Source organism: Periplaneta americana, chromosome 15 (genome assembly GCF_040183065.1).
Source record: "Periplaneta americana isolate PAMFEO1 chromosome 15, P.americana_PAMFEO1_priV1, whole genome shotgun sequence".
Classification (NCBI taxonomy): Eukaryota; Metazoa; Arthropoda; class Insecta; order Blattodea; family Blattidae; genus Periplaneta; species Periplaneta americana.
Genome location: NC_091131.1, coordinates 69,850,899 through 69,867,006, shown reverse-complemented (window position 1 = coordinate 69,867,006; position 16,108 = coordinate 69,850,899). Strand labels below are relative to the sequence as shown.

Sequence of the window (16,108 nt, the reverse complement as noted above, 5' to 3'; positions counted from 1 at the left end):
GACCGTAAGTAATGTCATTAATTTCAAGAGGTTATTCTTTGAGATATACTTACTTACTGGCTTTTAAGGAACCCGGAGGTTCATTGCCGCCCTCACATAAGCCCGCCATTGGTCCCTATCCTGAGCAAGATTAATCCAGTCTCTACCATCATATCCCACCTCTCTCAAATCCATTTTAATATTATCTTCCCATCTACGTCTCTGCTTCCCCAAGGGTCTTTTTCCCTCCGGCCTCCCAACTAACACTCTATATGCATTTCTGGATTCGCCCATTCGTGCTACATGCCCTGCCCTGCCCATCTCAAACGTCTGGAAGTGAAGAATAAAATGCGAGCAGTTCTGTGTTGTGTAACTTTCTCCATTTTCCTGTAACTTCATCCCTCTTATCCCCAAATATTTTCCTAAGCACCTTATTCTCAAACACCCTGAACCTATGTTCCTCTCTCAAAATGAGAGTCCAAGTTTCACAACCATAAAGAACAACCGGTAATATAACTATTTTATAAATTCTAACTTTCAGATTTTTTTTTGCAGCAGATAATAGATTATGAATTTTAGTTTTATCCTTTAACTCTGCAGAAATTTTATCCGAACAACTGTAACATTTTAAACTTTCTTTGTGGAATGAAAAGTTACAGTTCGGAAGAAATTTCTGCACATTTAAAGAACAAAACTAAAATTCTTTCAATCATTTATTATTGACTGAGCATATTCGGAATTAAATTAATGGCTTTCCCAAAACACACTATGAAATATTTCTTATAAAACAATTTTTATTTCGTTAAGAAATCAAAAACGATTAAAATTTTATTAAACTTTTTTTGTTTCGAATATCTCAATGGATAACCCCCTGAAATTAATGACATTACTTACGGATCAACCTGTAGGCCTATAGGCGTCCTCATAGCGAACATGTTCCCTCTTTATAATACAATTCAATTTGATGTTTATATTTACGTATTTTCTAACGTTTTTATTTTTATTTTATTGGGTTATTTTACGATGCTGTATCAACATCTAGGTTATTTAACGTCTGAATGAAATGAAGGTGATAATGCCGGTGAAATGAGTCCTGGGTCCAGTATCGAAAGTTACCCAGCATTTGCTCGTGTTGTGTTGAGGGAAAGCCCCGGAAAAAACCTCAACCAGGTAACTTTCCCCGACCGGGATTCGAACCCGGGCCACCTGGTTTCGCAGCCAGATGCGCTGACCGTTACTCCACAGGTGTGGACTTTTCTAACGTACGGCATCTATATAAAATAACAGAATTAAATCTATTCCAGTTATTCGGTTATTAGAAATTTAATAAACTGATATATGTATATTTATAAACAATATAAAGCGTTTATATTTGAAGCAATGTTTAGATACATTATTTAGATTTACTTCTGTTATTTTTAGAAAATACGTAAACAACTTATTTTAGTTACGTTACGAAGAAGGGTGAAGTCCGCTAAGACGACGTCTGTATGCCCAATGGTATTTCCTGAACTCCGAACGCTATACTATCGGTACTATCGCACTGCTTTCATTGTTGGCGATTTTAAACACAGACAGTTTATTTAGAAATCCTATTTAAAAATCAGATCTAGAGATACCACAGAAACAGTACATGGTTTATTAAAAATTAACATAGATTTTTGTTGTCGGTAACCTGACATATTAAAAAAATATTTTTGGCTCTTAGATGAAGTGTGGAAAAGAATAAGTGTGTTTACCTGGTAACTAGAGGTGGCATGACGCGGGCAGCAGGCAGCAGCAGGGGGAGTGCAGTCGCCACAGCGTGACCAGCAGGATGAAGCTTGAGTCGCTCTGCCCCATGCGCCCGCCAGCAGCAAGTGGTGGTGCGCCCGGCCCGGTCAAAAAGCCACCAGTCGCCCGCCAGCCCTGCGCACTCGCACGCTCGCCAATAGAATCTTAGTAGCGCGAGGATTTTTATCCCCCTTGACGTACCGGCGCGCACGCGGATCAGGTCGCTTACAAGTCACGCTGCGTAGCAAAGCTTTAAATTCATATCGGGGGGAGGCCCGTCTATTTCGAGCATTAAGCCATTTCACACTTCTTTGGAATATTCCTTTCTTTTAGATTAAATGGGTTGGACACGTGACCAGAGCACTGCATACTTACTTACAACTGGCTTTTAAGGAACCCGAAGGTTCATTGCCGCCCTTACATAAGCCCGCCATCGGTCCCTATCCTGTGCAACATTAATCCAGTCTCTATCATCATATCCCACCTCCCTCAAATCCATTTTAATATTATCCTCCCATCTACGTCTCGGCCTCCCTAAAGATCTTTTTCCCTCCGGTCTCCCAACTAACACTCTATATGCATTTCTGGGTTCACCCATACGTGTTACATGCCCTGCCCATCTCAAACGTCTGGATTTAATGTTCCTAATTATGTCAGGTGAAGAATACAATGCATGCAGTTCTGCGTTGTGTAACTTTCTCCATTCTCCTGTAACTTCATCCCTCTCAGCCCCAAATATTTTCCTAAGCACCTTATTGTCAAACACCATTAACCTATGTTCCTCTCTCAGAGTGAGAGTCCAGGTTTCACAACCATACAGAAGAACCGGTAATATAACTGTTTTATGGCGCGTCCTCAGGTTGCGGATAGAGGAGACGGCCTCCAGATATGGAGGGTAGCTGCGAATATATTGAATAAGCAGTCGTGGACAGCCGATAAGGGGTGGTCCTCCAGCTTGGGGGTTGGGCGAAGGGCTAACAACCCATCACCATAAAAAACAGCTTGTTACGAATCCCTACAATAAGCTTAGAAAAGTTCAGGATAACAGGCAGGGTTTGGAATTGAACGGGTTACATCAGCTTCTTGACTATGCGGATGACGTGAATATGTTAGGAGAAAATACACAAACGATTAGGGAAAACACGGAAATTTTACTTGAAGCAAGTAAACCGATCGGTTTGGAAGTAAATCCCGAAAAGACAAAGTATATGATTATGTCTCGTGACCAGAATATTGTACGAAATGGAAATATAAAAATTGGAGATTTATTCTTCGAAGAGGTGGAAAAATTCAAATATCTTGGAGCAATAGTAACAAATATAAATGACACTCGGGAGGAAATTAAACGCAGAATAAATATGGGAAATGCGTGTTATTATTCGGTTGACCAGAGCACTGCAAGCAAAGAAAATCAAGATACTTCTGAAAGAAGGGCCTTCTAAGAAAGACAGTGAGGAAGACCGCAGGTCATCTAAATACAATTTAGTCGCCTCGGTAGCTCAATTGAAAAAACTTGGGCTTACGATGACTACGGGCCAGGGTTCGGATCCCGGTGAGGACACAATCGTAAGGCCCGTAACACACTTGAAGAGTTTTCGCTAGCGAGAAATGTGTTGCGAGAAAGAGGCGAAGAGCCTCCTCCACACACTTGGCGAGTTCTCGCTATCACAGATCACACCTCACTATGATCATCTATGCACTGCCTTCATGCAGAAAGCATTTTTCTGATTATAGTAATGACTCGTTGGGAGAAATATTATAGGTTATGTATTTACGTATATTGTCGTACTTAAATATATAACCTGTAAGTATATAGTCGTACTCTACAAATTACGTACGAACGCTATGTTGAATCTGAGTATTCAGATGATGAGGAAATGGAGTTACATTAACATATTTTGTTAATGAAAAGAAAAAGTAGGCCTAAAATTAAAGCCAGAAATATCTGAAAATCACATTGTATCTTAAGAAAATAAGGGCGAGTTTTGGACACTGGTTTCGATTTGAATGATGATACGTTTAGGCATTATTTCAGGTTGAATGGACCACAGTTTTTTGCCATTCATGATATGATAGAGGATTCTTTGCTATGTTCTGATTAAAATTATGTAAACTGTTAAGACATATAGATACACTATTTCAAATGTTTAATTAATACTATTAAATCTCATCTAAATAAAATATAGCCCTATTTATTTTCAGATAATCTGATATTTGTCTCCAGATTTCTTCTTTAAGTTTCGTATTTTTATAGTTTTCATCCCGTGTATCATATAAATAGGCCTACGGGTGACATCGTACAAGTTCGATAAGTTTCTGACTACAATTATCAGCCATCTTTCCTCATTTTCAAATAAAAACAATACAATTCATCGCCACCTGTGATATCTTTTTCTACATTCAATCGTCATAAAGAGTATAAATGTCAAACATCTTTGATAAATGTGTCAAGAAAATTCGCTGAGCTACCGATTCAAGCGAGAAACTCGCGCGAGGTTTTTGCCCCGAACTATAATCTCTTCCAGTGTGTGGACGTTCATTTGAATTCATGTTATCAATTTTTTTATTTTCTCGCAACACATTTCTCGCTGGTGAAAACTCTGCAAGTGTGTTACGGGCCTAAACTATTAATAGTGGGCAAAGCCAAGATTCCTGAGGGTTTTTCTCGAGGTTCCCCGTTTTTCTCCATATTAGGCATCTATGTTTTTTTTTTCGTCAACATTTCTCCATTCCGCCATCATTCCATTCCCCGATCGCCGGCTGGCTACGCATGGAGGGAGCTGGTCTAGCAACGAGGGAGATTGCCTGCTCGAAACCTAAGTACGCAACGAACCTTAGTGTAGTCAGCCGTGTGGGTTTGGGAATGCGCCTAGCTTGAGGGTTAGCGCAATAGATCGTAGCAGGTCGCAGTGCTGAGCCATAGTGCCCCCTGCCGTAAATCCCATTCCCTTCCATTGTAAGAGTGTTAACACTACTTCTTGCAGCTCATTGTCCCACAGCCCCTATTTGACTCGACCATCCCGCACAGAAAGATAGATCCCATCTGTTCGATAACTGATGCAGTAGATAACCGAGTACACGACACAGGCGTACAGTACGAGGGAATAGCAGTCGCTAGCTTAGGTGGCTTTGTTTGTACGGAAGAGGGGGTGGAAGGGGTCTTGTTAAGAGGTTAGGTACAGCTTACAGCAAGCAACATTTTTTTAATATTCAACATTTTTTACCTCCATTACTGTATCTTGTGCAATAATGAAAATTAATATGTTTAAAACACTATCCTTCTGTTATATAAAAAAAATATTTTTTACGACTAAAAAAAATATTTATATATATTTTTTTTAATTCAGTTCACTGAGCAGTGATGTCATATCTACAATATGATGTAAGATCACTTCTCTATCTTTGATAGATTGTCTGATAAAAAATAAATTCATTTTAAAATGGTCAAATATCAATATTTTCTTCTAACACAAAATAAAAAAATTATTTATTAAAGAATGTAGTTGAAAGAGCATGATATTGTGAATATGAGTTTCAGCAATAAAATAAAAGAGAGAGAATATGAAGAGTCCAGGGGAAAAAGGGGGGATGTCCACTTTTAAACAATTTTCAGGAAATCAATTTTAAAGTTTCAAACTCTATCATTCCGAAAATAATACTGACTAATACCTCCATTTTATTTTGTGATATTTAATATTATATATTCTACCAGTATACAACGTGTGATGCACAACACTGGAGTATATTATGACTTCAATAATTAAAAATCTGTTTTGATGTAACCTCGTACAGGGGAAAAATGGGGCCCTGGCAACTAAAAAAGTGAATAAAGAGGGTCCTACTCCTATAATGGCATTAATAATACCGTAGAAAAAGAGCAAAATATTAGTTAACTATAAAATCAATAGACAAAATTAAATATAAAATTAGCACTTCATAACACTGAGTAATTGGTTCTCTTTCAGTTTGTTTCTGTTCATGCACAGCTACTTTTAGTGAATTATGAGTAGAATTTTTGAGCGTTTGTTCCACATAACACCTTTAGCTCTTTCAAATTCTGCCACTTCTCTTGTGATATCGGCAATTTTCCTAAAATAATACAGTATAATATTATATTAATAATATAATAAATTAATAAGAAGGCCTACTTAAAATTGATTTTGTAAAAATATAATCCTACCTTGATATGCAGCCACCGGCGTAGCTCTGTCGCTAAAGCCTTGGTTTTTCTGAACCGACGCATAGGAAGTGCGTGGTGCGAGGCCTGTCTCGCACCTCGCACGTCGCATGCGTCGGTTCAGAAAAACCAAGGCTTTAGACGCTTGCCTGCCAATCCGGATTTGCGCTCGGGAGCGGGTTCGATTCCCACTTAAGCTGATTGCCTGGTTGGCTTTTTTCCGAGGTTTTCTCCAATTGTAAGGCAAATATCAGGTAATCTATGGCGAATCCTCGACCTCATATGCCAAATATCATCTCACTATCACCAATTCCATCGACGCTAAATAACTTCGTAGTTGATACAGCGTCGTTAAATAACCAAGTAAATAAAACTTCATATGCTCTGTTTGGATACAAGAATTCTAAGTGCAGGTCGAATCACAGAAGAGTACCAGGCACCGTTGTAAATATCCCTATTAACCATATTCTTGGATGCTTCTCTTCTATTCGCAGTTCCCTCATTGGCCTTGATTGGAATGGACATTCCTTCAGGTAAAATTATTCCAAGAATGTAGGCCTAGTCCAATCTCGAATCATGGGATTATCGACTTCATTAACTTGAAATGATGGGGCTTGGTTCTGGCACATCTGATTATATTATTCCAGTGTCAGGAATTTCAGTTTTTGATATTGTGTTTACAAGTCCCATATTCTTGTCGCATTCCATGTAAGAAGGTCCCCGAATAGGGAATGTGACATGGATTGAACTGAACCTCTTTTCCTCATGCACCATGTAATGGAGATATCTCACTACTGTATAATTCTTGTTTTGACCACTACAGCAGTCACAGAACAGTTCTAGGTGGCGAACATTAGAAGATAATTCAAATTCGCAATAGTGAACCAAGAATGAAATTACTTCATTAGCAACATTTTTTCCAGTTTTTTTTCTGTGTAAGTGTAGAAAACTGGTTTAGAATCAGGCAATTGGTGCACATTAAATGAATAAAAAGATAATTGGTGCTTATAATATGAGATGTTTGGTGTTGGCAGTTTCTTCTGGTAGTCCATCACTAAACTCTCAACTTCTTCTGATTTCCTGCACCTGTTTTTAGATTTAGTCTTACGCTGATAAAATATTTGTGCCTTTGCAAGATGTTCTTTCTTTTGAACTTCTAAATGCTGTATTTCCTGTTCAATCTCATTCTTCCTGGTTGTATTTCTTATGGACAAGCTTTAACAGCTCAGTACTTTATCCTTTTAACTTGACTGCAAATTCATCGCAAGTACTGCACATGTCACATCTTGGGTACCCAAATGATATGTTGAACTCAGTGGAGAATAGTTCTATAAGATTCGTAAGTCTCAGAATGTTCATTATAGGCCTACAATCTCTTTACATTGAGGGTTTCACGAAGATAAATTTTAGAAGTTTTCTCCATTGAGTAATGACTTGAACGATCTTTGAAAGATTTAATATGCTCAATGACTTTGTCATGTGTACCTGTGGATAGTTTGTGAGGACGATTTCCATATTCTCTCCTGCCATCAGTTGGTGCTAATCCAGAAAATTTCAAAGAACGCTGAATTGTTTGTAGTCTCTTCTTCGTTATTCCATGGAGAGATAAGAAGGCTTTCTGACACACAACAAAATCACCAATTCTTCCGTCTTCAGCATCATCTACATTCTTCCTGCTCCTTCTTCGTGATATTAGTTGAACAGTGATGAGGCCAGCAAGGTGAGAACTTTGTGCATTCCAATCAGCCAATGCATTAAAGTCATGTATTATTTTCTGAATATCAAAGACTTGTAGTTTTTCAAAATATTTGTTTCTGCAATAACATTCTTTACCAGCTTCAAAACTTTGGGTTCTTATCTTTTTGAAAGCATCATTAACACGTCCAAACCTCTTACCCTTTTTTGTATTGGTACAAAGAGATTCTGATACCGTACAGAGTCACACATGTTTGCACTTCAGTTGCTCTAATAAAACTAACACGAATAATAATAATTCCTTTGTTGAGGCTAAATTTATTAGTGATTATTGTGAACAATGAATGAATTGTGATTTCAAACGCTATAATATTCAATCCAATAGCAAGGAAAAATGAAAAACTGATTGTATGACCCCCTTCTTTCACTGTTCGACATGGAAATACCCCCTTCTTTCCCTGTACAAGGAATATTTAACCAGCAGTTATTCGGTAACTGAGAACTTTCTTCCCCTTTTCTAAGTGTAGAATGAATACACTTCATATAAAGTACATAAGCGAATGGAAATCTGAATTTTGCCTGAAAGTGGACATCCCCCCTTTTTCCCCTGGACTCTTCATATGAAAAAGTTAACAAGTTTATCGGTTATGAGGGAAATGCTTCATCAGTGCACAGAAAATTGCCACTATTTTGAATTTTGAAAAAAAAAAAAAAAAAAAAAAAAAAAAAAAATTTTAATCGTAAAAATATGTTTTTCATATAGCAGAAGAACATTGTACAAGATACAATAATGGAGGGAAAAAATGTTGAATATTTCCAGAAATTTTACTGCTGAAAGCTGTATCTAACCCCTTAAGTGAATAGGGCAGCCGTCGGCAAATTTGTACTCACGATGACATCACTGGACGCAAGCCGCAATACATAAGATGTAATATCAATCAAGGAGTATAGAGCACTCCGTTCGGATCCCAGTGGCGGACTCTCAACACATGCATCTGACGCAGACTACACAATATTGATTTATAGATGGACAAATTATATTTTATTTCACCTTTATTTTTACTGTGCTACAACAACCTAGGAAAATAAGTCACAAATTGCCATTCTTAATAAAACTACTAGTCACGATCTTTGTTTAGTTATTACAAATTTTCGTTTAGAAAACAAGTGTTACGAAATACACTGAATATACAGAGTGTAAGGGGTATAAGTGCCATTATTTTAACTGATGATTATTCATGTCATAAGGAAGAAAAATGTCCTCACAATTTTCTTCTAATTCCATATTTAACTAATTATTAAAGTTTACAATATTAGATCTTTTGCAACGTTGCTGGATGAGGAGGAGGGGGTTTACGAGTACACAGTACAACTCAAGCGGGTACAGACATACCGGTGTAAAACAGATGCTGTGTTCTAATGAAGGGGCGGACAGAGCAATTGTTGTTTACAAAAAACGAGCAGCAAATACAAACTTTCAATCTCATTAATAGAAAATTATGTTAAATTTACATTTAACAATATTGCTCCTTACGTCTAAAAAATAATCAATAATGGTTTACTGCACAAAATCACACGAACTTTTTCTCTAAAGCAATATTTTAGTCTCTCCCGCTTCCGTAAAGCAGTATCATTTTTAAAGAAATTTCTCGTTGTGTGATTTGCGAAACAGGATAAGAGACTCCCAGTTTCTAATAATCGTTGAGAAACTGCTACGAAAGTTCGCCGATTAGGTAATCTTATTTGCGGAAAACGTTGACGGTGCATCCTTATTGCCGCACTTGAATTACGAAGACTTTATCCAGAAATTAATAACGGTATCATGATATTCCTGAATTGTGAATGACATTGTAAGTTGTTTATCGAATAGGCCTACCTGCACTGAACTGCTATCCGCTAGGCAGAAGACCTGAACGCAGCTGCTCTGTACGTCTGTGTAGACTGCTGTCAGCAGCATGAATCCTGCTAAACACGTTGCCACGTCTCTCACGAAAGAATATTAACAAATTACGCATGAATTATTTAATTTCACGAAAACGTAATAGAACACACAAATATTTAAACTAATATTAACTCTTTGCTAGCTATACCTTCTGATGTACTGTAATAAATTGTTTTCGTAATTTTACTCGCGATATAAGCATTATAACGCAAATAAAATAACGAAAGAAATATTTTTTCTGGAAAAACTATAAAGTTTTGACCCTAAGTTGTATGGACATTTTTTGATCCTGTAGAACCGTCCCCGACGACTGTGAAAAGGACGGCACTTATACCCCTTACACCCTGTAGAGCCGAACATAGAAGCTGTGTAAGGTAGTGGCAAGCGACCTATGATAGGACTACACATATTTTCTATGGAGAGTATTTTAAATAAATCTAAGCCAGTCTGGTGTGTTATATAGGTACAATGGCAACGTTTTATGTCCTCACTTATTTCCAGCTCTCTTAATAACATGTTAGGCCTACTTCACCTAGTAGACTTTTTTAAAGTCGTTTTTCGAGTCCCGTATGTGAGTACTACAGATACAAGTTGCTTTATGTCCAGATTCATTACTCCTATATATTTTCTTCATGCTTGGAATAACTCCTCTCCTTTTGTATTTCCATTAAGTGCAAAGACATCGAGCAAATACTCTTATACAGAGAGATCCTTCGTAACTCCGCGAGTGAACATTACCAATTCTACTGTATCAATATGTGTTTTCACCTAAAGTAAAGCGAGAGATTAGACCATTGTTTATGCATCTTTGATTTTATTTTTCGTTCAGCTATACGACGTTTCATACAAGTTGAGAGGATGCGAAGGCATTTCTTTCCCTTCTACTTGCCCTGAGTCCGTCAGTGACAGACCGGTAGCTGTTACCTCTTATACCTGCACCCTCTAAACTGAACACAGTAGAAAATAAAATATTAACTAAAGTAAGTTAGTGAATATAAAATACAGTGAGACAGATGTTTGACAATTACATGTTTCAGTATAGTTTAATGTCGTTCTTACAATATTTTCAACTAATAATTAATTAAATTAAGGAATGTTAGTTTGTATTATGAAATCAGGAGGGAGTGACACATTGCAAATTGTCCCATTGTGTATGCTGTAGAGTAGCAACTAGCGATGAAGAAAACATTTATCTTCTGCTGTCAGTAGCTTTTTAATGTGCCAGTTAATATAAACAGCAATAAAATGAAATATAAACGCTTAGTATAGACTTTCGAAATATATATTACCGGTAAACACTTTCATTAATAAAATTTGTCACTATATTGAAAGTGAACTAGTCGAACGTTAGTAAGATGGACAGTAGCATCTTCCCCTTCACTGATGGTAGAGAGTGTGAGGAGAGGGGAAAGGCCTATTAACCAAACTGAAATGGGGAGTAGTGTTTCAATATCCCTTATCTCCTTTGTATTATTCGTGTGGATAATTTCATACTGCTAAAATCATCAGAGTATTCGGGACAAATAATGTTAGCAACTTCATTCAGACATGTTTTAATGAACTGTCCTTCACTTCAATGATTTTGCGATTCCCAAAGCAATAACATAACTTGCATTGAGTCCCCTTTGATTCATAGCTTGTTTCATGATATTTTGGTATCGGAAATATTATTTGAATTTAGTTTTTCTATGTTTTAATTGCTTCGCCCTGTCCAGCTCTACGAAAAGAAAATTATGTTTGTACTTATTTTCTGCTGTATACATTTCCGTTTACAATTACATGCTTACCTATTATTTCGTGATAATCTTATGACGTTTCGTAATATCGCTAGAAGTTTGATTTATAAGTATGTATTAGAATAGAACACAAGAGGCATCAACATTGTCACCATATGCACAACAAATACTGTTCCTCCCATTCTTCCTTAAACACACGTTGAAGGTTTTAAAGCAATCTAAATTTTATCAGGTAACCCGCCCACGATAGATGCCTGTGTACTGAAGTTGTAGGGGAGTTGGATGGAAGGGAGGGGGTGAAGCAAAGACAGCTTACTGCGCTACCCCTGCGACGTCACTATTGCTAGTGATCACGATGACATTTTTAGCCGATCCTTGGAATAGGGCTATCAGAAGCTGGGCAGTGTTATTATATAATTACGTGCACACAACATTAACTGGTAAAGAGCGCCACGTTCTAAAATTATCCATTATACGAATCTACTGACACGGAAGTTCATCTCAGACTAAAACCTAACTTCAACCTCCATACCCATTGGTGATATAGCCACGGCCAAGAGGACTATAGTCCTCTTTGCCACGGCCTAGACCTACATCATATGGTAAGGTCACAGGACAGGTCTTGCCTCCTCTGTATACTTAGATTTTCAGGACAATGGAAGATTGCACTACTCTCCACCGATGTCGTAATATGATAAAATACAATGATTAAATGTCAAGTTAATACAAAGATAAAACCATAGGTACGGAGAAATATACAGGAAAATATCGGAAAGATAGGGAAAAAGTGAAGTGTTTCAAAATGGAAAGAGGGGGGTCTGTTTGGAACTGACCAGTGTTCTATTTCCTGTTCGTTTGATTTTATAAATAAATAGTAATCATCCAAGATGGGGATATAGCCTATATGACGTTAATACTGCACAAGAGAAGTGCTATTTGTTAAGTTAACTGATACACTAGATAACCGAATACACGACACAAAATTGTCGGTGGTGTTTTTTTTTAATTGAGCGCCAAATGATACAGTTATGGGTATAAATTCAAGAAGAATTTTAATCACAATATAATTGAAATTAGTTATGATGTTGTGTTTATACAAAAGCATCTACAGATATGGCAAACCGGGTTATTCTGGGAAATTGATCGGGATTTAGGCGCGATATTCCATAATGAAAACCTATTTATGTATACATTCATGCATTATACATACATTCCATACACTTTATATTCATATATGAGGACTTCCCCTTCTTCACTGAATAATCATGACTGTAGGTAGATATCTATTATTCGAGAAAAATTCGTTCCGGCACCGGGAATCGAATCCAGGACCTCTCAGCTTTGTGCGCTGAGCGCTCTTTCCATCTGAACTATGCCGGTGCCGGCCGAACTCTCCTCCTTTGTATCATCAATAGCCTAATACTCGCATTTTAGACATGTGTCATGTATGATTTTATGGCCATTTTCGATAACACTTTTTGAATCACTGTTAGGTTAGAATATTACGGGTACATTCCATACTTTACAAATTAATTACATTTGCACTGATATGTAATTAAGTTTACGTTTTTATTTTAGTAGGTTATTTTACGACGCTTTATCAACATTTTAGGTTATTTAGCGTCTGAATGAGATGGTGATAATGCCGGTGAAATGAGTCCGGGGTCCAACACCGAAAGTTACCCAGAATTTGCTCATATTGGGTTGAGGGAAAACCCCGGAAAAAACCTCAACCAGGTAACTTGCCCCGACCGGGAATCAAACCCGGGCCAGCTGGTTTCGCGGCTAGACGCGCTAACCATTACTCCACAGGTGTGGACAAGTTTCTGTTTCATCGATACGTAATTAAGTTGGTATGTAATTAATTAGGTTGCCATATTAGGTACACTTTAAATAAAACACACGCACGCACGCACGCACACACACAAAAAATAATTGGTACAATAGGAATTCAAAATTGGGATTGTGTGCGCTTAAAATTTTAATAGCCGATAAATGAATGAGGCGTTTTGTGATATGTACTCACCGGCTGTACAATTATTATTACATTATGAGTGATGCAATTATGAGAACAAAACTGTATAGTGAGAATCAAAGGACCAAGGGAAGTACTCTGATAAAGCCAATGTACACGTTGTGACGTTCTGGAGATATAAATGGGAGGAATTAAAACTTTGTTAATGGTGACTTGAATGCACGATTACATTATTACATTATGAGTGATGCAATTATGAGAACAAAACTGTGTAGTGAGACTCAAAGGACGAAGGGAAGTACTCTGATAAAGCCAATGTACACGTTGTGACGCTCTGGAGATATAAATGGGAGGAATTAAAACTTTGTTAATGGTGACTTGAATGCACGATAAGAAAGAAAAGACTATGTCTCTACATTTACAACACTAAAACAGCAACAAAAGTGATATATCATTAGACTTAGTTGGTGCTATTACTCTCCAAGAGCAGAAACTCAGAACGAAGAAATACACGTTTATGTGATATCTATGAACCCACAATTCCCTATTTTCTAAAAAAAAAAAATACCATTTTGAGTCCATGAAAGTAGCGGGATTAATGATCTGTGCGAGAGTTAATGATCTGTGCGAGAGGCACCATCACAAAAAAAAAACATCCTTCCGCAAACAATCCCAATTTAGATGCCAAATTTGTCAAAGATATTGGATTATATGCATTAAAAGGTTCACTAAGAATACTTAAAAATCATTCATATTCCTTACGTTATTGTCATTCTGTTTTGCTATATTATTTTCTGAATTTTCTCCGTCAGTGTATTTAAATGTTTAGTGTTTCAGTCCTTTATTGTTTGTTTACGAAAAATGTTGAACATTAATAATAGCTTGTTAATTGATATTAATACTGTCGAATACACTGTTAATTCCGTATTATTTCCACTTGGTTGAATTTATGAGATTCTACTCTTGACCATTACTGTTCAATCACAACAGTTGAAAAACTTAAACTGAACTGAAAAAATGTGAATCCTCGAGAAAGAAGTGGAGTCATTATTGCATCATGTGTTTCATCTATCTCAAACACAGAAGAAAATAAAATGAAGGCTTATGTCTTAGTTTATCTTTCAAACAAATTAATTATTTTTTAACATGAGGTATCTCTCTTCGAATTTTTTTCAAGGCCCCCCCCCCTACTAATTTTATTGGGGAGTCGGCACCACTGGCTCTATAAGTTGAGGAGGCAGAAAATGCCTTGCCTCCCCTAAAGTCTGTGCCTATGCTACAACTGCATCCATCATTAGGCAGTTTCTTTTTAACCAGTGACTCAGCCTATTTCTTTCCCTCTTCCTGATCAGTTTTAGCACAATTCTTTCTTTATTTACTCTTTCTGACTCAGCTTCATTTCTTACTTTGTCCATCTCACACGTTCGTAGCAAGTTTCCTTTGATATAATACTAAATCAAAAAGAGGCCATTGGGGAAACAAATTTAAAAAATACAGTCAGCTCTGGACATAGTAAACTCGGTTATAGTGACCATTCGGCTATAGTGAACCTAAATCGTTGGTCCCAACCCGCATACATTAAAAAGTAATTTAATATTTCTGTTTATAGTGAACCTTTGCTTCGGTTAGTGAACCTAAAACTATAACTTCCCCCAGAAAATGTAATTTTAAAATAGCCAAAATGGTAATTTAGGAAACCCTTTCTCCTATAAACTTCCAAGAATATGATGAAGACAGAGAGAGTGGAATGGAGAAAAATTCTCTCCGACACCGGGATTTGAACCCGGGTTTTCAGCTCTACATGCTGACGCTCTATCCACTAAGCCACACCGGATTCCCATTCCGATGCCGGAAAGAATCCTCTCAGTTTCAGTTCCATCTCTTAGGTTCCCTGTAGTGGCCAACCCTCATGCACTGCATCACAGATGTGTGACAGTGGTACAATGTACATACAGTGTGCAGAGGTGCACTCTTATGAGTGAATAAGCGGCCGGGATCTGACTGAATAAGCGCAGTCTTTTAAATCACATTAAGTGATTACTTTTCGCAGACCATATATCATGATGTACCGAACTACATATATTTCCATGCAGAAATCCTGCGTCGTCATATGATGGAGAGAATTTTTCTCCGTTCCACTCTCTCTTCATCCTGTGATGAAGCAGAATTTCTGCATGGAAATATCATATGTAGTTCGGTACATCGTAATATATTCCAAGAATATGTTTAGAACAAAATCTCAAACTTTCTACTCCGTAAGTGCATTGAAAGACAAAGGATTTGTTCAGCTTCCTGGACAGCTTGAAACATGTTAAAGGGAATAGTGTATGCAGTGAGGGGTAAAGGAAGAATTAGTTCTGACTCCTTAAAAGAGATTATTAGAAGAATAGCAAGAGAAAGTGTTTTCTTTTGTAGAAGGGAGTAGAGTGATGACCAAAGGGTAAATACGAGGAGGATTACAGTATACAGTTATGGTCCTCAACCCTTCCTCCCGCATCTTTGTAAAAGTGAATAGGAGAAATTCCAAGGCCGAGTACACAGTAGCATACCTCTAGTGGGAAAAGGTGCGAAATCGGTCAGTGTCTACTACCTACATGATCAGATTAGAAAAGTTTCGAACTGTGAACATCAGGATGTCAAAGTGTAAAGTGTTTAAGTTGAAAGATACAGCGAACATTAGTACTGATATTGAACGTGGTCTGTCCCTAACCGGCATTAGTACTGTATGTATAGCAACGTCAGTAGTATAAAAACAGACACTTCGGTTTTAGTGAATGAAATATGCTGATCTGCAGAGGTTCACTATAACCGGAGTTGACTGTATTGTTGTA

The 16,108-nt window shown here is 37.3% G+C and overlaps 1 protein-coding gene across 1 annotated transcript in view; it reads right to left on the bottom strand.

Moving 5' to 3' along the window:
• The window catches only part of DAT (Sodium-dependent dopamine transporter), a 212,115-nt gene extending 210,285 nt beyond the window's left edge, over positions 1–1,830 (bottom strand). Inside the window, exon 1 of the mRNA XM_069847634.1 lies at positions 1,719–1,830. The gene's annotated coding sequence lies outside the window, so the exon portion shown is untranslated. The remainder of the gene's footprint in view (positions 1–1,718) is intronic.
• Between the last annotated feature and the right edge of the window lie 14,278 nt (positions 1,831–16,108).